Source organism: Pteropus alecto, unplaced genomic scaffold, assembly GCF_000325575.1.
Source record: "Pteropus alecto unplaced genomic scaffold, ASM32557v1 scaffold23, whole genome shotgun sequence".
Classification (NCBI taxonomy): domain Eukaryota; kingdom Metazoa; phylum Chordata; class Mammalia; order Chiroptera; family Pteropodidae; genus Pteropus; species Pteropus alecto.
Window position 1 is genome coordinate 1,869,168 of NW_006435837.1, and position 24,570 is coordinate 1,893,737.

The 24,570-nt window shown below is 41.0% G+C and overlaps 1 long non-coding RNA gene across 1 annotated transcript in view; it reads left to right on the plus strand.

Annotated features, from left to right (window-relative positions):
- LOC107195652 overlaps nt 1-10,231 on the plus strand; it is a 19,701-nt gene extending 9,470 nt beyond the window's left edge. The window contains exons 5-6 of the long non-coding RNA XR_003046209.1: nt 5,777-5,886; nt 10,105-10,231. This is a non-coding gene — a long non-coding RNA (uncharacterized LOC107195652). The remainder of the gene's footprint in view (nt 1-5,776; nt 5,887-10,104) is intronic.
- The last annotated feature ends 14,339 nt before the right edge of the window (nt 10,232-24,570 follow it).

A 24,570-nucleotide genomic window follows, 5' to 3' on the forward strand; every position in this document is an offset into this window, starting at 1 on the left:
ACCCCAGATAGTCTCAGACCCCAGGTTGAGAAAAAATGGTCAAAGACTCTAAATTTAACATTGGGGATTTATACCAGGAAGCGCTATTGATTACCACTGTTCTCTGTGCCCATGGCCGGTTCCTTTTAAAGCTGACATGTACTGCCAATATTCACATTTTAGAAAAGTGCAATTTAGCACTTCTGCCATTCTCTAGAAGCCATGGTGCTTCCCAGTTTTACCATTACAAACTTCAGAAAGAAAAAAAAAAACATGCATGGAATTCCTGGTATAGGCTACTAGATATTGCTAAGAGCAAGACAAAAGCTTATTACATTGTAGGTGAGAGGTCAGTTGTTTGTACTGGTACCCACTATCATTTAAAAGAAATAACTACTCAGTGCTGTCTTTTCTCTAGGAAAGTTCAATTAACTTCATCACTGAGAGTGTGTGAGAGGACAAAATACTGGCTGAGTATTCTCTACTTCTCTCTCTATAACTAGCAAAGAAAATTTTGTCTTTGCTATCCTATTCCAGATGTTTCGGGATGCAGAATTGGGAGAATAGGATGGACTTAGAAAGAGGTGGACCTGAGAGGTGGTGGGCAAGAGCAAAGGATTTAGTAAAAAGCCGAGTCAAATCTAGGGTTCAGGATGAAAGAAAAGAGAGATAAAGGAAAAGCTATCTGCTGGATGTCACAGAGAGTTTGGGTGTTTGGTTGGTAAGAGGTACTGCAGCTGCTAAGCATGCATGGGAATTGGGGAGGAGAGGAAAGCTGACTTCAGGGCTGATGCTGTCAATTATGATCTAGATCCCCTCTAATATTCTTTAAATAGATTTCACTTTTTAAAAATTTTGAGCTCTCTCGGCCTTAGCACCATTTTCTTAGAAACCTCCTCACCATGAGAGCCAAGTAGAGGAGGAAGCGAATATGCAGGCTGACGCCCAAAAGAAGAAAGATGAGGCAGAGGTCCAAGTAAACTTGCTAGCTTGTGCACCCGTGGAAGCCATAGCAGAAATAAGGAAAGCCAGAGGCCAGGGACGTTGATACAAATTGCTGGACTGCATGCCTGCTGTGTAGATCTTAATAGATCTAGAACATCCATTGCCATCTGATCGTTGTGACTGCCTTTTGAGAGACCTGCCTTGCTCGTACAAAAACAACAGTTCATTTGCTCTGGACCTGTGACATTCTGGACTAGTTCTGTTCTCAGTTGTGGCTGAATGTAACATGTACAGCTGTCTTAGCTGAACAGAAAAAAAATTAAAAATAAAATAATAAAAATTTTCAGATGTTACTCACATACAGTCAAGTGCACAAATCTTAGGAATGGAGCTTGATGAATTTTTTTACATGTCTATACCTATGTAACCACCACCCAGATCAAGATACAGAACGTTCCAGCATCTCACATGTCATTCTCATACCCTTCCTAGTCCCCTCCGCCCAAAGTAATTACTCTTTTGGTTTCTATCACCATGGATTAGTTTTTATATATTTATTTAACTTCATAAAAATGAAATCACGGTATGTACTCTTTTCTGTCTGCCTTCTTTCACTCAACATTATACCTGTAAGATGGATCAATATTATTGTAGGTAGCAAAAACAGTGGTGGTTTTTTTTTGAACCACTGTATAGTATTTCATAATTATCTGTTCTATATTTGACAGACATTTGGGTGTTTCGAGCATTTGGCTGTTATGAATACCAGTGCTGTCAACATACTTGTATATTTGTGCTAATGGATATAATCACTCATTTCTGTTGGGCGTATGTCCAAGTGTGGGTCACAGAGTACACGTATTTGCATCTTTAGTGATTGCTGTCAAATAATTTTCCAAAGCAGATGTATCAATGTACAGTCCCACCAACAATGCAAGAGAGTTCCTATTGCTCTATATCCTTGCCTGGACTTGATAGTTTTTAAATTTTTGAACTTTTTCCAGTTTTATTGAGATATTATTGACATACAAGGACTTACTATTTTCGGTCCTTTAATTTTAGTCACCTTTAACATTTGAGAGGCACAAGCAGAGATTAGAAAACCTTTTTAATTATTTTCGTTTTTAAACTCTGCTTCAATATAAAGAATTCTATGTATAGGCTTGGTATCTGAAGCCTTGGAAATTATCAGAGTCACAGGAGATCTGAGGTTTTGGATTTGTGCAGATCCAGTTCAGCAGTTGAAGGAAGCACATATTTGATAAGAATTGCAGATCACTGTGTTCTTGAAGGCGAAACTTGATTCTATAAAGGTACAAGAGTGGCTCTTAAAAGACAGATAGCTCAGTAGATACTAGATAGAGTTGGCAAAGCTCTCGAAAGACTGGACAAATACATCTTTCTGTTAGGCCAGTTGTTCAACTTGAGCGTGTATCAGAATCTCCTAGAGGGCTTGTTAAAAGACAGCTCACCAGTCTCACCCCAAGACTTCCTGACTCAGCAGTTCTGGGAGATGGGGGACAGAGAATCTGTATTTCTAACAAGTTCTCAGGTGACACCCATACTCCTGATCCTGAGACCACCTTGTGCTGCGAGAACCACCGAGGTCCTTTATTGCAATGTACGAGTGAGAGGCAGTGGTGAAGAAGAGGAAAGGCAGCCAGATTTGGGATATATTTAAAGGGGTCTAGCCAATAAAATTTGATGTTAAATATTGTGATCCTAGAATGTTCCTAAGTAGGTTTCTTGCTTGTTGTGTATTTGCTTTTTAGTTTTTTAAATATAAGGGCCATGTAGTTTTGTTGTTAAACATACAGGCTTTAGAGTTGGCCTGGGTTTAGTTCTCAACTTTACTACTTATCAGTTGTGAAGTCTTGTGAATTTATTTCTCATTTGTAAAATGCGGATAATATGAGCAGGGAGTTCTCGCAAGTAATAAATGAAATACCTCATAAAAACATTTATTACGGTACATGGAATGTGGATTTCTGATTGGTTTGATTTGGGATAAGAACACACTGCTTAGATATGATAATGAAGATTGTCAAAGTATAAATAACTGAGAAGAAAATTCTGCATTTATTTTCTAATTTTATAAGAAAATTTGCAGAAAACTAATTTTTTAATTTCAAGTTTTATTACTTTTACACCAAACATAAATTGAATCAACAATAATTCTGATAGGTGGCTTGAAAATTTTAGTTTGTACCTTCTACACAAATTCTGCAAAATATGCTATACAGTGTTCACAATGGACATTTTGTCCATTTGGATTTAATGGGTTTTGGTGAGAACTGCAAACTAGATGGCAACTGTACTTGTCACTTGAAAAATTTCATCTACTTATTTAGTTATCTTATCAGCAACATAATTAAAAATTTCCGAATTATTATCCTGTCAGCCAAAAAAACTGCCAAAGGTCAAAATATCTATACTGGTAGGGGGAGAAGGGAGGGGGAAGGTAGACAGGGTAAATGGGGTCAAATATGTGGTGACAGAAAGAAAGCTAACTATGGGAGGTGAACACACAGTGTAAACATATATATGCCTTACTGTTAAAGTGTACAGCTGAAGCTTATTGGATTTCATTAACCAATGTCACCATAAAAAAAAATAATAATAAAGAACTATCTAAGATACCTCAGGAAAAAATATGTACATATATCTATACTGGTCTTCAGCATATTGACAGGCTGAAGCAAATGATGCAAAAGTTTTAAAATGTTTTCAGAGCCTAGCAAAATTGTGGCCAAGGAAAGTTTTCATAAAGGAAACATGATGTAAACATCTATTTTTTCCTTACCCTTTTAGAAAATGGAATTGTCCACTATATAATAATACATATTTCCAGCAAACTGGTCTGCATCCAATTAGCTATAAAAAGAACTAACCGTCAAAAAGCAATCATCTGTAGCAAGGCATTTTATCTTATAGATGCCAATAAAGGTTTCATTTCCTTTTAAAAATAGGCAGAGATTATTTTCCTGCAAAATATAAACAGTCTCCTTGCATGATATAATGACCTAGGCTTATTATTTTCTGTTCCAGTGGTTCTTAAGTGGATACGCACATCAGAATCACTTGGCGGGCATGCATCTTTAAAATACCCCTGGTTCTGGCCCCTAGCTGGAAGCAAAGTTAGGACATATTCATGCTTATATGCTCCCTAGGTTTCGATAGGACTTCCGTTTGGGCCATGTGGCAGTTTGGATAACCTGAAAGCCCTTCCACTACAGGACACCTAGAAGTACTGGATAAAATTAGGCAAGCAGCTTTTTAAACCCATAGTTAGAATATTAAGGAAATACTTCAAGGCCAAAATCAGGGCAGGACCTACAGTTCCACATGATAAGCAGCTGCTGACACTTTGTTTCCCCTGGAAGAGGAAGAGAGTACTCTAATCTCTGTAATCAAGTACTCTTATCTTTGTGCTTGGGTTTTATCAGCTTTGGGGGCCGGAGAAAATGCTCTAGGCATAGACAAGATGGGGAATTGGAACTAAGAACCTTGTACAAACTTGGAACCCTGATTGGGCTACCATGGAGTAGAAAGCAAAGCCATCCAATCAGCGGAGGTAAACGAAACAAAACAAAAAATATATAGCTGTATCTCCATGAAAATAATCACCACCTTTTCTCAGGTGGTTTTCAGTCTGAATTTCCATTACTTAGGTAGTCTAGCAGACCTGAACTGAGAAATTAGTATAAGAAATGGCCCCAGGCTGGGACACTTTCCAGGCTCCTGGCAAAAGCAGATGCAGGACTTCTCTTGAGGGACATACTCTCAAGCCAGACGGAACTGTGGTCACAGAGGGCTGTGGGGGTAATTTAAGTAGAGCCCAAGCGCTCCTGGGCTGCAGAGTGGCTGAAGAAGGGGTGGACTGCCTGACCTCAGGCAATCACTCCACTCCCTGCAGACCCTCTGAGCTTATGGAGACCGCTTTCCCCAAGAGCTGCTGCTTTCTGTGGGTTCAAAGTACCTGACCCGAGAACTAGCTCAGTGGGACAAGAGTAAACAGGTGACTATTTCATTATCTGGTCCTCAGCACTTGATACAGTTAGTGGATTGCATAAGGACTTGGGAGTGCTTTTCACTGCTTCCTTTGAACTTTGGAATTGACCCAGGTTAAGGGCTGGCCTTCAGCCATTACCTGTAGATATCATGAGGCCAAGCAGCCAGTAGTACCTCCAAGGGAATGTGAGTTCATAGGCTAAAAGAACCAGACATCTGAAGAGGACAGATACCTCAAAAGAAAAATGACAAACTGGAAACTGTACCAATTGTAGTAGAAATACTAACAAACCAACCAAGGATTTTAAATAAATATGTGAGGCCTTCCCCTTCTAGTTAGGAAGTAGAAAGTTACAAGACTATCATTCTCATCCTCTCAGGTGATTCTAAAGTAATTGCCCATTGAAACTGTTTCAATAACCCATATAGCAGTACTTGCATGGGTAAATGTCCACAGGCTAAATGTGACAAGAATGGTGATCTGCAGTGATATTATTTACAAGCCTGTGCTTGCTTTTTATTCAGTGCCATGTAATTGCATCCTGAAAAACTGCTTAGTTGATGAGGGGTTAGCTGGGAGAGATGTAAAGGTGAACACACCACTGACAGAATGATTTATTACTTTGTGGTTCATTGGAAGACTAAAGATTGTTCAAACAAACCATTGTGAAATTTTCCCTAATCCCTTGTTACAGATGTGTAACCCACAGTTAGAATCAGCGTACCAGCACTGTAGTACTACGACCAGCTTTATAAGAAGAGCCAGCCAAATTTTAATTTCTTTAGCACTTCTTCACTTGCTGATTTTTTAAAACATTTTGTATTGAAACATTCCACATAGGAGAACCCCATGGCCCTGATGCAGGAAATTGCCTTCAGAAGCTTTGAGGAAGCTCAGGTGTCAGTCAGAAACAAGGATTGGCCAGCAATGGAGCCCTAGAGAAAAGCAAGGTGAGCTAGATAAACATGGGCAGTGCCTTTCTAAGCACTGTCCTGGGGAGAGGGTGCCCTGCAAGTCTCAGTAAATATCCAAAATGCCTGACACTTCAAATCCTAAGGTTATGTCAGGCTAAGAAAACCTGATTCCATTTAAACATCGACACCCTCTTTCTTTGCTCTAATTCCATATACCTCAAGCCACCTTCAAGTCACCTTTGAATATTAGATATCCAATATAGCTTGTTTAAAGGGAAAAAAATGTACTGGTTAGAAAGATAAGAATAAAAAGTTCACACAATAGTTGTATTTCTCAGTTGAAATTTGTCATGAAATATATTGGCGTGTAATATTTACTCCTTTGTAGGTTAGTGGGAATGAGGATCTCTGAGATAAAGCTCATAGACAGTAACAACTGAGGGGCAGACTTAGACCAGGATGAGTCCATTAAGGTAAAGACCATTTAGGTAGTGGCCATCCTGCTAGCCCGTCTTGGCTATGTACCTTCCTTCCCATATCTACAGCGCCTATGGTGAATATTCTAACCCCCAGTGATGGAGAACTTAAAACCAAAAGAAGCAGGATGAGGAAGCTGTGTTAGCACTGTGGTTTCTTACCTCAGCACTCTATTGAAACTCTGCCCTCAGAAGTCAAGAGCAAAGTCCTGGTGGCCCAACGCAATGTCTTCTCATTCTTCACCCTGCACTCTCTTAGTGATTTGAAACTACTGACCATCATCTCAGATCATGGGAATCCTATCTGAGGCAGTTCAGACTAGAAAGAGACAGAAGGGTGAGTCTGAGCCAAAGTTCGAAAAATTAAGCACAAAACACAAATGTTTATTAGGCTTCTACTAATTATGGGTGCTAGGCATTTTCTTTTAGGCACCTGAGATATGTCAGTGAATAAAACAAAGACCCCTGCCCACACGAACTAATATCAAGGTCTCCAAGAACATTAATGAAGGGTCATATTTTCTTTTATGTTCCTGTAGATTTTATTCTCTTTTATTACAGTACTTCCAACATTATTTCACTTATTTCTTTACATGTCTGTCTCTCCTTCCTGGACTATGGGCTTTGGGATGGCAGGCATTCAGTAAATGGCAGTAGAATGGACAAATGAAGTGGACTACTAAACAGCCTGTTGAGTCCTGATGTCTTAGAGAGATTATGCTTATCTTGGCCTTAGAGGAAAATAGGTTTTAAATGAAGATGAAAAAAGAACCCCACAAAATAAGAACAGTGTACTAAAGAAATACTAAACAGGAACCGGTGCTTCTTTCTGTCCCCTACCACTGACATCCTGGGCAAGGCCATCATTATTTCTCTCTGGATTAATACAACCATCTCCCAGCTGGTCTCTGCACATGTTTCAAATGGTCTTCTCTACTTTAATCTGTTCTCCATAATGGAGCCAGGGAGTGTTTTAAAATACAGTTATGACCATGTCACTCCCCTCTGGAAAATTCTGTCATGACTTTGTATTTTAGTCCGTTGTTGCTGTATAAAAGCTCCCAAATCTCAGTGGCACACCAAAATACTTATTTTCATGCTCTCAGGTCTGTGGGTTGGTGGCTGCTTGGCTCACTGAGGCTGGGTTAGGAACTCAGGCTTCTGATTGGGTTTAGGTCTAGTCCATGAACTGTCATTCTAGGGCCTAGACTGAAGGGGCAGCAGCTACATGAAGCATATCCTTTTCCTAGCTGATTGCTGAGGCACAAGAGGATGAGCCAACCAAGTGAGCTCATTCATAGCTTCTGTTGGCCTTCTCCGCTAACGTTCCATTGGCCAAATCAAGTCACATTGCTAAACCCAAAGTCAAGGGACAGAGACATATACCCTGCCCACCATGAAGCCATGGTCAGTTCTGTAACACAAAGGGACTAAAGAATTGGGAACAATCCAGTCAACCCTACTTTTCCTTGACCTTAGAGACAAGTCCAAAACCCTTTGCAATTTGTTTCTTTTTTTTCCCACTTTCCCCACCATCTCGCAGCTTCTTTGCCTCACTCACTGAATTCTCTTTAGTCTATTTTGCTCATGCTGTCTCTCATTTTTAAGTCTTCATCCATGCTGTTGTCTTCTCCTGATAGTCTTTCCTTTCCCTTTCCTTCCTCTGTCTTCCCACCCCCACCCAGCCCAGGGTATTTACCTCTCCCAGTGATCAGTGTAAATGTCACCTCCTACAGGACCGAGTCAGTTGCTCCTTCTCTGCATTGCCAAAGCTCCAGCACTTGATATTATAAGAGACTTTAGCACAAGGTATTGTTTTTTCTTATTTGACTGCCTACCTTCATGAGGTTGGAAACTGTGACTCTATTTTTGCATCTCATCCCCAGAACCTAATATAGTCAATGCCTTGCTTATAGATAGATAGGACTCATTTTGTTTTTATTTAATGAATATATACATGAGTGAGAACAAACAACTGAGAATACAATTTGGTTTGGGGATCTGCTCAAAGTAGCTTATTTTGAAAAGTCTGGTATATAGACATGTCCAAAAGACACATGGCAATGAAGTATGTGCATCGCCTTTGCATTTCTCAAAGTCCTCTTTGCTTCTCTGCAGTTGATTTTCATTACACAAATCTCCCTTTGTTAGACTTTTGTAATGCACATACTACATTACATGACAGCCTACAGGCGACCCTAGTAGTTTGAAGAGAGACTTTAATCTGTGGCTATAATAAAAGACAGACTGGGCTGATAATGTTCACAACAATTCAAAGGATGATTTAAATAATGATCAGCTCTCAGGGCTGACTAGATGCTAAGAGACAAAGGCATCCCTCCCACCCCTGCCCCCAGGAGAGAATGGTAAGATCTGCTTTTGTGAGATATCCTGCTCCAAGTTATTCGTTTATAGCCAGAAGACTAATTCTTGTCGATACATTTCTGAGTAAAGAGACCCAGATGTTACATGCTAATTTTCTTTTTTAAGTGTGTCAGTTTACGCAATTCTGGCTTGAGGGCTGGGAGTGTCCATCAGTCACACCTGAACAGATGCTCTACATGAAAATATGGGCAATAATGTTTTGTCTCTAGAATTTGAGGAAGAAAATTTCATTAAAGATAGGAGCCATTTCTAATCTCCAATAAGAGCAGACAAGAAGGCGGGTTAAAGATTTGAAAGTGATACGCTGGTGGGTGATGTGGGGTGAGGGTGGGGAGGATGGGGGCCTACATGGGTAGAATGGGAAAAGTCATTAAAGGGACCCAAATTTTCCAGGGTCCTAGAATGTGGATTTGTTGACTTTGAAAGATAATTGCCAGCTGAGGCCAGTGTTCCTGTAGTTAATTTTGAATTCCGATGATAGAGAAATTATTCCTTTTTCTGATGATGAGAAATCTGATCCAAGTCATGTAGGCTTAGAATGTCTTTGCTAATAATTTGCTAGATTTAAGGATATAGGATTTCACAATTAGATCCTCATTTAAGAAAAGCCATCTTGCTTATTTAGAGAATTAGTGTTTTATTAGTCAAAATGGATATGCTTCTGAGGCCTAAACTACTCATTTCAGGCAATGTTTTCTAAGAGCTGAGTTCTTAAATTGAGAGAAAAATAAAGCCAACATAATATATTTAATGAACTGCGTGAATGCCTTGGAGAATCCCATCCTGGCCAAACAGTAGAACAGAAACCACTACCAAAGGTGCCAAATTGCTTCCATTTTCCCCCAAAGACCCAAACCATTTTGGTCATAGTATAGTCTCATACATTTATTGATTTTTTTTATTTTTCGAATTTCTTACATGAAGCCTGATCCTTTTAAAATGTGGCCTGATTTTCCTGGCTAACCTAAAGGCATGCTCGGCAACATTGAATGGATTGTTTTTCAGATGAGATCAGTAATCCCTTTGGGAAGAATGTGTGCGTGCGTGCGTGCGTGCGTGCGTGTGTGTGTGTGTAGGGGAATGGTGGGAGACAGTGATGAAGAGACTTTGGAAATGACACTTTCCAGTGTGGAGAATCTAATGCTGTGCCTGACGTTGTTGAAGGCCGTGCACGAGCACATGCGTGCGTGAATGTGTGCGTGCGTGCGTGTGCGTGCGTGTGTGTGTGTGTAGGGGAATGGTGGGAGACAGTGATGAAGAGACTTTGGAAATGACACTTTACCGTCTGAGCAAGGATGTGGAGAACTAGAGAGTGTATGATTAGCCTTTCCTAAGTGTGTAAGATGTCTCATCTTTTGTCTTATGACCCTTCATCTCCCAATTATTTCAAAAGTTGCCATGAAATTCTCAGCATAGCTGCTTGAATGTAACAGTGGACTTGAGGACTTCCCTTCTGCCTGTTCCTCACACACAGGACAGTGAACCTCTCAAAGTGCAGGTAGGAATTATTCCAGTAGCCATACAGAGGAGCCCAGCAGGGCAGGGCCTGGGTAAGGGGTGGCGGTGAGGGAGACAGGGCTGAGGGATGGAGGGAGGGTGTTGTTCCAGGAGCTGGGGTACTGGAATATCAGAAACTGTAAGGTGAGGAAATGGCTTCTTAATGGACATGTCTCCAGAGATCCAGGGAGAAGCTCTGGAAGGACAATTTTCATGGATGGATGATCTGATGACCACATTCTTCTAACGGCCCCCTAAATATGACCTTCTCCTTGGGGTTCTCTCACAGGTGATGCTGCCACCAACCACCACCAGCAGTCTTAGAGCTCTTGTAAATGAACCTAAGCCAGTGTGGCTGCTCGGTCATCACCGAGTTCTTTGGTTAATGTATGGAAATACTTAACATTCAGAGACCTATGAGACTTGTATGGATCTCCTCCCCCATAACCAGGTGGGATATCACTGTAAAAACAAGTCACAGACCAAATTCTGCCAAACGTACAATGACTTAAAGTGAACAGTCACCAAAGAGGCAACCTGTGCCTGTGAGTTTAGCGACCTTACTGGCAACTCCTTAAGCTTTTCGACAAGCACCTGGCCCCAAAGGTTTAATCCAAAGTGGACTCAGCACTATTCTGAAGACAGGCAAGCATGCTTTTTGGTCAGATCAGGCCCCATTGTCCTTTATGAAGGAAACAAGACACCAAGTCATATGGCATGCTGTGCCTACATGTTAGGCTGCTGGGTAGGCTGGATTCCTATTTTCTCATTTATGCAAGAGCTGTGAGGCTCATGCAGTCTTTCTGGCCCATCATATATCTCGAACACCACTCATTTCACAAATGAGAAATCATTTCTAACACCCCCTTAAGTTAATATAAAAGCCCCAGGGCAGATTCAAATGGCCATGTTTATATAGCTACCCTGGAATGTGGATTACTGATTCGAGCCCTTCAGTGTTCACTAACTGCCCCTGGGGTATACATTTTTACTCCCAGATTTATCAATTCCTATGCTCTTCTACCCCCAGGAATCCCCATAAATGATATTATAAACATCATTCATGGAAATAAAATAACTCAGTAAAATCCCTGCCACTCAGAGTAAAACAGTGTGCAGGTTATTAAGCCACTGTTTCTCAATTCCAAACTCTGTGATGCTGGGGCAGGGAGTCTGCAAACATTTCTGCTTTGCCAGTTGTCCCTGTTAGCTTCCGCCTGGAGGGGTACTGGAAAGAGACGGCTAGGCCAGAGAAAGAGAAGGGACTATTGTTTCCTGTGTCCAGCACCAAGCAGCAACTACACTTTATCAGCAGCAGAGGGATCCAGCACCAATCCATTCTGCTTTTCAAGTTGTTTTTAGCACTCTTGGAACTAGCCTCATCATGTTCTCAGAGATGTGGGTCCCAGTTCCATGAAGCCATATTTTTAGGCTTCTGAGGCACCAGCACCAGCCAAGTAACAACTCCCTCAGAGGTCTGGGTCCCAGCTCCTTGGGTTCCATCCTCCGAGCTTCCGGGCTCTGGAAACTGACTTCTTTCTTTTGTTTCTACAGCCCTAGGGTTGGTAGCTGCTTCTTGCAGTTACTATCTTAGTGTTACCTCAGTGTTCCCCTTTTGCTTTTCTGACCCTCTAACACCTGATTTACTAAATCACTATATTAAATTTTCTCTGTTAAAGTAACTGGTTTGGCTTCTATTTTCCAGAATGGATGCTAAATGATACAGTCAGGATCGAAAATTAAGTACAGAAGCAGAAAAACTTATTCTAAGAGCTTTACAAAAAAAAATTTCAAACCAAAAGATTAGTTTACAAGGAAAAGACTAGTAGAACATGATTATCTTTGGATAGCCCAAGATCTAAAATGTCAGTATGGCAGGTCCGTATCAGATTATTAGAAGATTTTCCAAAATCTAGTTAGCAGAATGATCTGACAGCAGGTATTGGGGAAGTAGGCACTAAGTGCCTAGGAGTTACACACAGTGTGCTAGCTAGTCTCCAAAGATGGCCTTGATAATTCCTTCCCTCTTTCTACACACGTCACTCTTTACATCAAGGGTAGAACTTATTTCCCTTTCCTGTGAATCTGTGCTGGCCTTATGACTGGCTTGAGGCTGACATTCTAAGAATTCTGAGCCCAGTCATTAAGAGGACTAGCAGCCTGATTCTTGTTCTCAGATTGCTCATTTTTGAGACACTTCCTCTCATAACCCAGTCATCATGCTATGAGAAGCCCTAACTATATGGAAATGGCACATAAAGCAGAACTGAGGTATGCAGGTCAACAGCCCCAGCTGAGATCCCAGTGGACAGCTAGCATTCACTGCCAGCCACGTGAGTGAGCCATATTGAATGTTTCAGATTAGTTGGGCCCCCAGATGACTGCAGTCCCAGCTCACATCATGTGGATCAGGAGAAACACCCAGCTGAGCTCAGACAACCAAGGCACTGATGAAAGACAATGAAATGGTGGTTTAAGCTCCTAGGTTTTGAAGTGTGTTTTATACAACAAGAGAGAACCAAAACAGACAGGAAGCCCAGTTCTCAGACACTGGGAGGCTAAGATCACTGATAAAAAACTTGTTGACATGGTTACTAAGGTTGGTCGAAACCATCCCAGCAGTAGTATTTGTACCTTTACCAGATAATTCCTTTTTAAGCTAGCACAGCAGGGTGAAAATTTGATGACATCAGCTGCTACCAGAGGGTCTAAAATCCTTTGATAGGCTGCTTGGGAGATGGAAGATGAAGCATTTGGACATTGATTGGAAGGAGACAATAAAAATATAGGCAGAATCGCCTACCTAGAAATGGATAGGAATTGCTGGAATGAGTGAAGACAGGAAAGAGGAGAATGAGAATTAGAGAGTAAAATAGCAAGCGAGCAAGTAAGCAAGGTATAGGGTGAGAGTGAGGCTGAGAATGAGAGTAGGCAGGTGTACAGGCAAGAGGGCAGGAGGCCAGACTCTTGGGTAATTTCCCAGTGGTGGGAGGGTGGAGGACTTGTAGAACAAGGTCATCCAGTACTTCGCATTTGTATAAACTTATACATTTTTGGAAGGTATTCTGTTGAAATTGACATGGAAATGAGACCACAGATTCAAAAATTTTTGAAATAGAAACATTTGACATTTACTGAAAAATATTCATGTGAGAAGAAAGGAGAAGAGCAGCTACAAGACCAAGCCAGATATAAATTTGCCTCAGTTCTTAACACATCGGTTTTACCATTTCTCTTATTCATGAGTGAAATCTAAGATGCCTCACCCTGTCCTCCCATCTATTTCCAGAAATTGTGTTGGAATCCACAAGGAATGGGAGACTCTTTTATTCATAAACAAATGTATACTTTGAAAAGAAATTCAGGTATACATTTTGAAAACAAAAGGAGTCAAAGGAAATAGAATGAGTATTCATCTGGAAAAAGTCAGGTGACTATTTAAAAAGAAAGAATTACAGTGTTCACTCAGAAGAATAGAAGGATTAAATGTTGAGGGAACAAACCATTATGGATCTATTTTGTTGGGTTTTTAAATTTTAGGACACATGACTTAGTTCTTTTGCTTTTGGGATAGCTGTTTTCCCTCAACTAGATGAAGGATGAGGGGCCACATTTCCCACTTGGACAGAGATAAGACAACAGAATAGGAAATATGTGAGTGTGACTCAGCAAGAGCTGGAAATCTTCTCAAGAAGTGGTCAGGAAATTATGAGCTCCTAGGAATTCGCAAGCATTTGGGGACAGCACTGATATTCTCACAAAGTTTGGGGAGGCCTGAGCTTACTTAGCTCCTTCAAAGCCAAAGAACAGAAATAGGTGACAATTATAAGGGAGAATTAGACCCTAGTGTGCTATGGGCAACCATTGTATGTAATGAATTAACTCTTTTCTGTGCATCTAGATCAGTACTTGTTATCAATTCTCCCTGAGAGGATTGAGAAGTCACTTTAATCACCTTCTGTGTTCTTGGGTTCAGACATAGAACCCCAGTTGGGATTTCAGCCTTTTTATGGCCCAAATAAAGTATTTTCTGATAAAATCAAAAGATTTTTAGAGTTTTTGGAGAGAAACTTTGGTGGTGTACTCCAGTCCTTGGCGGGTATGAGGGTCCCTATTCTAGCCATCAGGAACTTCTGTTCTCCAAGGTGGAAGGTACCTTGAGAGTCATGGAATCCAGTCCCGTTATTTTCCTGATTGTGAAAATAAAGATCAGAGAGGTGAAATGATTTGTTCAAGGTCAAGAGTTGGTTAAACATCAGAACAGGAAGGAAAGCCCTGTTTTTTTACTCTAAGCCTAGGGCTCTTCTGAGAAATAATTCCATGAACTTGTGTTACCATTCCCCCAAATATTCCCTTTTTCATCTCCCTTCAGTACTCTTCCCCTGTGATTCATGATCTCTCTTTTCCTTTTGCCTCAACATATGAGCAGAACTATGCTAGACATGTTGTATAAGAAATACCCTTTGCTGGCTGTAAACTACTGAAGTGTTTGAGTTGTTTGTTACTACAGGCTAACTTAGCCTATCTGACTATTACAGTTTTCTTCTACCTTATGTAAGCAGGCCATCTTGCAAGTAGGGGGGCGGGGAGGAATTTCTTATCCACTGTTCTGCCTGGAAACTACATTTCTATTGTAAGCTATTAATTTGGAATGCTGCTACTATTAATTTCCTATGAGTCTGGGTTGCCTGAACAGTGTCTGAATGGATCTGATCACCCCAAATAACTAGAACATCAGAGCCAAGAGTTTAGAAAAGAGACAGTGACCTTGAGGCCTTCCCTGACCATCCCTTCCTCCACTAGAGGATAAGCAAGGGTAAAAGGTGAGACAATGAGGAGAAGGGGCCAGGCCAAAAAAGGGACATGGGGGATTGCAGGTAGGCAAAATTTCCTGACTGCATATTTTTGTGTAGGGCCAATCTTGAGAATTAGCTCTGTACCTGAGCCTTAGAAGGTTCTATCTTACCTGGTACCATCCCATGTGGCCCACTTTCTCATGGGAGGCCATTCCTTATATCTAATCGGGGGCAATAGGAAATTTTAAGATGGCTTTTGGACTATATCCTAAATATTAAATTTTGTCTCAATCTTAGCAGTCCAAAACGAAGTCTTCATTCTATATTGCTCATTTTTTCATCATCAAGTTTTTAATGATCAAAGAGGTTGAATTAGGGTAGTCATTGGTCATTATTTATCACATTATGTCATTAATATCACTCATGTGTGTCATTGAAGTGAATCAGCTTAAAGTGAGGTAACAATGGCCTCAGCACTGGATTATGTTATTAGAGAGTCACCCTTTGGCTGAAAATATTATATACCTGTCCTATGATTCACACATCATCTAGAAGCAAATACCAAATATCCAACTTAGGTGAAACATTATTTTTGAACTTTTAGAATGTTGGCATTCCCCTTGACAGAGGCCAAGTTAGCTCAAGGTGTTGCCAAAGTCAGAGGGTGATTCACTTTCATCATTACAACTTCAAAACACCAGGTCATTAAACATTCCTTATATTTTAGCCCTAATTTTATATATTTTCTAAAGTGATGAGTAACCTTTAAAAGGAGCCCTGAACAAAATATATATACATATGTAAAAGGCCTTCTTAAAATAAATTTTATATTTGGTGCTTCACAGACAAAAAAGGCACAAAGCAATTAAAACAGGAGCAAAATTTGTGTTTCAAAATTGGTGCTTCATGACTCCGACAGTTAAGACAAGAGCTATTTTATGTCAGCATTAGGCAGGCAGCCATAAAATCTCTCTGAAGTAACTGTGTGTTTTGTTTATGTATTTTAAAAAGTTCACAAAAGCTCCATTATGTAGGAATGTTAAGTATAACCCAAGTGACAACTCCATGCTAACATACATCTGATCTTGCCTGGCCCAGAGCAGTTTCACAAATATTTGGATTAGATGCTCTTCATTTAGGGTTCATATTAACACAGCGTGCCACTGTCCAGATATAGTGGTCCTCACTGCCTAGTGGGTGCCATGACAACCTACCACCAAAGCACTGGTTAAAGGCACCAGGCCCTGGGGGCCAATGACTGAATGAATGACAGTGCCCAGCATTCTTTCATTATCCATGTGCTTCCTACTGCCTCCATGAGCTGCATTTTTGCAATATTTGGTTCAAAGCACTGCAAATTTTACTTGAATAAGAGGCAGTGTCGTGGTTAAGAGCATGGCTTCTGGCTGCCCAGCTTTACATCCTAGCTCTGCAATTTACTAACTGTGTGACCTTGAGCAAGTTCCTTAAGACAAAAGCTATTTTATGTCTGTGCCTCAGTTTTCTCATCTATAAAGTGGCTGTGGTGATAACAGTACCTACTCGCAGGATTCTTATGACTGTTAAATAAGTTTGGGCATAAAAATGGCATAGAACATGTTTCTGGTGCACAATAAATGTTATATGTGTTAGCTGTCACTACTGGCTCTGGTTACAGTTGCTGTGATTTGGAATTGTATCAGTCAGGAGAGGGTCCATCTGGTTTTTCGGGATACTCAGTTGCCAAGACACCTAGAAAGCCTATCACAGCAACTACTTTGGGGCCCTGGACTCCTAAGAGCACCTGAGGAGGTCAGGATCTTAGGGGGCAGTTTCACTAAACTTTGTCACTGAGTAAGGCTTGGGCAGCCCCAGCATGGCAATGCCTCCTCTCATCTAAGTGCAGCCAGGCCTTGCAGTTCCTGACATCCATGCAAAGATGGACAGTGAACTCATGGCAGCAGCCGAGCTCCTGGGAGGGCATAATGATGGACCTTGCCACTATTGCTTGTATAAGAGAGCATTTCGTGCACACGGTTTCAGGTTAAGAAGATTGTTCCAAAAACATGTCTGTGTTAAAGACCTTCAACCGAAGGTTTAGTCTCATACAGACCCTAAGCCACCTGGGCAAGAGTATTAGAAGCCCCATCCTCACTAGGAAATGAGTGTCTGGAATGGGTCTGGCTGCCCGAGCCTGGTGTCTGGGATGCTTGGTGGGGAGACCTTGAGCCTTAGCATATGCCATCAAGCTGTAGCCTCCTTGCCATGCTGTGGCAGATGCTATTGGCTGTCTATCCTACCACCATTCCTCTTTTTCCTTTGCCTACCTTATATTGTAGAAGTACAAAGTGAAATACTACGTGTTCTTGTGTAGTCATGTGACACCGCTCTGTCCAATGAGACATAAGGAGAATTCTTCTGAGAAATATTTTCCCCTACTTTCTGCCTTTGGGGTCAGTTAAGTAAAGATACGATGCTTATAGCTGTGGCAATCATTCATGACCATTAGCTAGCAAGTCCAAGGGCAAAGAAGCCAACATGCTGAAGAATGATAGAAGGGAAGGATGAAAAAGACCTGAAATCTCAGTACCCTTGTTGAGCTGCTAAACGAATCCTGGGACTGCTTATCTCCGAACTCTTTATTAAGTAAACAACAATGCTCATAAGGTTTAAGCCACTGTAAGCTGTTTTTCTGTTAAGCCAGAAGCATTGCTAAATGATACCTTACTTCTCACCCCGTGTATCTAGTTTGTGTACCTGAACTGTTGTCTTTCTCCACATTTGTAAACCCTTTGGCCAGGAATCAGGCCCTTGTTTGACCAAGCTTAGCTGCCTAGCCTTCTAGGCTCTTGCATTTCTCTCTCTCCAAGGTGCTGGAGTTGACTATGTTCAGCCACTGGCTGAGACTCACAGATGCCCCACAGATGCAGAATCTGGCCAGAGATTCTTACCATGGTGTCCCATTCACTGAATTGAACCCCTTTTGTATTGATGTCCTTCCAGACCCAAGGCTTCCCTAATATTTGGAACATTGTGATTTGAACTACAGGCTACCCAAAGCAAGGTCCCTTAGTCCCAGGCCTACCCAATTCTGCTTTACTCATGCCTCCATAATAGGCCTTCCACTGAGGCGATATCCCAGTGTGATTGGCAGCTAGGCACACCCTGGCTGGGACCAACACAGCCTGGAAGGTTAAAGCTCAGGAACAAGGTCATCTCACTCCTAAAGATTTTGAGTTCTAGGTGCTTAATCCCTCACTTCTCAGATTTTCTCATGCTGCTGACTTGTCATTTTGACCTTGGCCAAGAAACCTGATACTAATCCCTGCATTGCATCTGTTCAGAATGGTATTTTAGAAAAGAGGCGTGGATTTTAAGAGTTAGGGGGGTTTGGCTCTAGTCCTACCTCTCCCACAAACAAAGCAAAGTAGGCTGCAGCTATTCCTCTCTGGGCTTCCATTTTCTGTCCACAGAATGGACTATCTAGCAATTGCCTGACACTGCCATTTACATATTTTAGGAAGTGTATTTTAAACTTAGAAATACAAAAAAAATTATAGCATACACCTTAAAGAAATTATTTAGAACATTGAGAGATATTTCTCATGAAGCCTTTTTAATTTTGAGGTTTGGGAAGTATAATGGAAATATCACTTGAGCCAGTCTTAAATTTTTTTAAAAAATCCCATTAATTTCTCCCTAGGGTTTTCTAACACACCAGAAATAAATTACAGAAAGGAGAAAATAAAGCACTAAACAGTAATTCTGCTCAGCTGTAAACCTTGCTTTTCATGTGAATTAAGTCTTTGATCCCTAAAAATCCATTTTGTTCCTGGACGAATTCCAGAGACGCTGTTCTCTTGGGGAAGCAATGGTGCCAGGGACAGAATGGCTGTTCTGAGACCAGGTTTCTCCTACAATTGTGCTGATCCAAGAAAGAAGCTTGAGGAATGGGGGTAGGGCGGGGGATGAGCTCAGTGTTTCCACTTCCTAGCACATGCAAGGCACCCTCCCCGCTTTTCAATTTACTCTGCTGCTTCTCTCTGCCATGTTAACAAACGCTGTCTCTGACTCTTTTCCTTATGAGTATATTTGTCTTTGTAACCTTTCAAGGCCGTGGCAGTCCTGCTGATTAAACTCTGCTGGAAATGGCAAGGCCTTTAGTGTATAGTCAGTTCTATCCTTATGTTAGCTCATCTGTTTTTCACATCTGAGCGTTTCTATGTGCCAACTGCTGTCCACAGATGTACTGAGAGGTGAAGTGTTTGCCAGGCACCAAAAGAAGAAAGCTTATTGGGGTAACTCAGACCGTGCTGGTAATAGACACTTTAACAGTTTTTTAAATTGTGGTAAAATGTACATATTTGTCATGTGTATCATTTGTAAGTGTGCAATTCAGTGGCATTAATTACATTCACAATGCTGTGTACCCATCACCACTATCTATACCCCAAACCTTTTCATCATCCTCAATATACCAATTAAACAATGGCTCCTCACTCCTTCCTCCCTCACCCCAGCCCATGGTAACCTCTATTCTGCTTTCTATCTGTATGAATTTTCCTATTCTAGATACTTCATATAAGCGGAATCATATAATATTTGTCCTTTTGTGTCTGACTTCTTGCACTTAGCATAATGTTTTCAAGGTTTATCCATGACATAGCATGTGTCAGAACTTCATACCTTTTAATGACTGAATAATATTCCATCGTGTGGCTACACCACATTTGTTTATCCATTCCTTTGTCAATGGACACCTGAGTTGTTCCCACCTTTTGCCTTTTCTGAAAAGTGCTTCTATGAACATTCATGTACAGAGATCTGTTTGTGTTCTTGCTTTCAGTTCTTCTGGATATATATCTGGAGTAGGACTGCTGAGTCATATGGTTTGTACATGTGGACGTGGTATCAGTAGTACCAACACAGGCAGAAGGGGTTTGCAAAGACAGTACACACAGCCACATCTGGAGGGCTGAGTCAAGGATCAGAACCAAGTGCAAGGACAAGAATGGGTTGGAAGGGATGGACTATGTAGTTCTTCTGTAAGATGCTACAATTCATTCAGGCCCATGGTGAAGGCAGAACCAGGGGCTTGGAGGTGGGGAACTGTCTCTTTGTTGAAGGACTTGCAGGAGTTCTAGGGAGTGGCAAGCTGAGCGGACAAATAGGGAGACTGAGAAGCCAGAAAGGTGAGAGGCAGAGGGTCAAATTGCAGCCATGCAGTAAAGAAGCCAAGTCCATAAGAACCACATAGCAGAATAGATTAGAGATCAGAGGCCAAACTAGCCGTCCAGGAAGCAATAGAACCCTGGCAACTAACAAGCCTTGATCCTTTGGGCATTCCTCCCAAGCTGGAAAGCCTCTTTTTTCCCTCCTGCTGATACAGGGAGAAAACCCTGATGCTGTTGGTTTGTGAAGGAGAATATGTAGATAAGGGCTGATATTGACTCAAGCCTGCCTATAAGAAAGGATCTCTGAAGCAATTCCCTTCTGGAGACTAAAATTAGCAGCTAAAGGCTCAAGATGATCCACCATCCTAGACTCTGATATGAGCAACTATTAGAAAACAGCACAGTTGTATTCTATGTGGCATACAAGGGTAGGCATATTGCATGTTAACTGAGCAAAGTTATTCTGTTAGGGGACCAAGAAACACACATATTAAATTCTAAGTGATGGCTAATTCCCAACTACTTGGCTTAAAAATAACTGCAGAGGCCATTCCAGGTCACTGTGGTCAGTAATTCCATGAGGGCACAAACAAGGTGGCATCCTAATCCCTCTGTCCTACAGCTTGCCGGGAAGGGAGTTTGTACCTCATCTCCAGGTTTATCCCTCGAGCAGGGGCAACAATATAAAAGGTCATCTAGTGAAGACAGCTGTGAGAACAGCTGCCTGGGACAAAGCCAGGGTAGGTGAGCTCTCAGCCCAGAACTGCACAGCTATCCATGTTTGGGCTCACAGAACAAAGCTGCACAATTCTTGGATGGTACAAAACCTGCTTGGCTGGAAGCTTCTCTCCTCTGCCACATCCCAGCCAAAGAATTGCACCAGTGCTACCAGAAAGCACACAAACGCTGCTTTGAATTCGTATGATGATGCATTCCCCAAGTGGGGAGAATCCACATTATAAGAGGATTTAGATCATGCTCCTTTCCTCAAGCATTCTAAAGTAGGCCTCAATAGTAATAGGCCCAACTGTAGTCATTCTGACACTCTGAGAAAGCCTCGTGCTTTCTGGATGCCAACGTGTTTATATATGCCAGCCCCTTCCTCTGGTGGGGACCCATACCCTCACTGTTTGTGCCAATCTGAGTTTCTCCAGGCTGAGTTGCCTTTGATGAAATCTTTCCTGAGATAGCTTGCTGCTCTGATGGGCCTCTCCCTCTTCCAAAAACCTAGAGTCACTTTCCATATTCTGTTTTATTTGTGTAACTTAAAATCCCCTTTACTCTATGGTAAACTTCTTGAGGTCATCTTTGTTCTTCATTTTCCATTTCTCCAGTGCGTCTTGCACTGAAGAGGCATGTAATAGATATTTACAGAGATAATTAATGAGTAACCTCATGAATATAGAAGCAAATTATATTTAGTACAACTGTTTGGAATCTCTATTCCATAAAGTGTTGCCAGTATATTTGGGGGACATATTCCTAAGTGTTTCACTGACTTAAGTTCCCAGTGTTTCAGTATATCTATTTTTTTCTGTCTTTTTCTTAGCAGAAAGAGCACCATCTGCTACATGGTATTACTTAACTAATTAATTAAGTGATTAATTAGGTTCTAAATGCCTCTGTAGCTCCTCCTCCTTCAGAATGGCTAACTCCCATTCCATTAGTTCTCCATTTTCTGCCTTAGTTTTCTTGGCAGCAAAATAGGTCAGTATGTTACCTCACCAGGTTGCTGTTGTGAGAACAAAATTATACAGTGATGTGGAAATGTTTGGAAAAGTGACTGGTGCCAGGCATAATGATACTGGACTAGGAACTTTTCAAACCACTGTGTAGAATTACACTTTTGACTGTATGGGAGAAGACAGCACTGCAGAACAAGTTATTAGCCATAACGAGCTCTGGGGAGATCAGGTGCCATGAGAGTCTAGTGAAGAACAGGCAGAGAACAGGACTTAGGACATTTCCTCCATTAATCATGGTACCCAGAACAAAGCTCTCCTGTGTATCCACTTAATCAAAACGGCCTACCTTCCCTCCAAAGCAGCCAATACTTAAAACACACAGTGCATTATTTCAAAGTCACAGGAGTTACCTTCCAGAACAAGACAGCCTATTAAAAAATGAATAATGTGCATTTCTTCCTGGAAAGAACAAATCAATACCCCTCAGTGGGCCCATCACCACACACCAGCTCTATGCAGTAGTTTGCCTTTATCTGGAAGGAGGGGATAGAGAGGACAGCTTTTCCTTCCCCTCCCTCTGGCTCACCCATTTTGCTCCAGTGGAAGCAGTTCACATCTTCTCTCCCCTCAGAGGCTGAGTCTGAAGTAAAAGAAATTTAGCTCTCTCGAATAGTATGTTATACATTTTTGTTATGATGGACCCTCTGGGGGCAAATAATGTCTTCAAAACCCCATGTAGACTTTAGGTTTAGATTACTCAGAGAAGTACAGATGTCTGCTTTCTATATTCAACTACAATCCCTTGACAGTTCAATTCAGTTAAAGAGATATTTATTTTTAGGTTAATATATTTTAGCCTCTATACTATGCAGCAGACACTGTGCTAAGCACTTCTTATGAATTATGTTATTTAATTCTCTCATTTTATAAACAAGGAGATTGACATCAGAGAGTTTAAGTCATATGCCTGATACCACACAGCTATAAGTGGTAGAGCCGGGTTTTGAACACAGGTCTGTGTGGCTCTAGAGTCCTTGCTTTTAATGACTATGCTATACTGGTGGTTTGTTGTGTGGGAAGCATGGTATTAAGTGCTAGGGACATAGGAATGAATCAGATTTGCTTCTTGCCCCAGAATGTGAAAGAATGGTGTATTGTTGTGCCTATCTTACCTAACTGTAATTTAGAGTTTACTAGATATCATAACTCACTGTGAAGTAGAAACTGAAGAGCCACAGAGCTTAAAGTCTTGCCCAAAATAGCGTTAGTAAGTGACAGAATAGGGATTCAAACCCAGGCAATCTGACTTCACATCCCACATACCTTAGTACTATGCTACATTTCCTGCCACAAATATTTGTAAACAGATATTCCTCCCAAGGAGTGATAACTTCTTTAACAAAGGTGAATAAATGTATAGTGTAACATAACCATTGCTTGGGGCGAGGAGTCAGGGACACCAGATTTGGGGTTTAAATGCTGCCACCAAGGGCGGCCCGCAAGAGCAGGAAGGTGTATCTGTTTTTATCACAGACAGCTCCTCACTTCTGTGCCCCATTCAAAGTGACCCAATAGCCCAGACATTGCAGAAAAGTCTCCCCAGAGCAGTGGTTTAGTTTGTCATTTCTTGTTTTTTCTTTTTATTGAAGTTTTACTTATGTACAGTAAAGCACTCTAATCTTAAGTGTACAACTTGATGAATTTTTACATAGGTATGTAAACACAGCAGAGTATAGATAATTTCCATAGCCCCAGAAGGTTCCTTCATGACTTTCCCAGTAAATACCTATACCCTTTGCCTGAGATAATCAGTATTCTGATCTCTATCACCTCTTTTGGTTGGTTTTGCCAGTTCTTGAATTTCACATATATAGAATCACACAATATGCGTTCTTTTGTGTCCAGGACCTTTTGCTCAACAAAATGTCTCTAAGACTCCAACATGTGACTGAATGTAGCAAAAGTCAGTTCTTTTCATGGCTATCTCATTTCCATTGTATGAATATACTTTAATTTACTCGTCCATTTTAATGTTCATGGCTATTTGAGTTGTTTCTAGTTTGGGGATATTATGAATAAAAGTACTGTGAGCATTCTTTTAAATGTCTTTTGGTGGACATACTCTCTCATTTCACTTGAGTATATACTGACTGGAGCTGTCAAACCAAAAGATACGAGCGAGCACACGCACGCGCGCGCGCACACACACACACACACACACACACACTTAGCTTTAGTAGGTATGGGGTATGGCCAAACTATTTCTATTTTCCAAAGTGATTGCATCTGTTTATACCCTTACTAGCAGTGTTTGAAAGTTCCAGTTACTCCACAATCTAACCAATATTTGATATGGTTCAATCTGACCAGTTTTTTTAAAATTTTGAAATAATTATAGAAACCACAGTCAAGATACAGAACTGTTCCATTACCACAAAGATTTCCTTCATGCCATCCTTTTATATTTCTACCTACCATTCTCCCTACACCATCCATAACTCTTGGCAATTACTAATTTATTCTTTATTTCTATACTTTTGTTATTTTGAGAATGTTACATAAATGGAATCATACAGTCTGTGATCTTTTCAGATGGTCTTTTTCATTCAGCATAGTGCTCTTGAGATTCATCCAGTTGTTGTATCAATAATTCATTCCTTAGTTGTTGAGTAGTATTCCATGGTGTGGATGTACCACAACCATTCACCTCTTATAAAACATTTTGGTT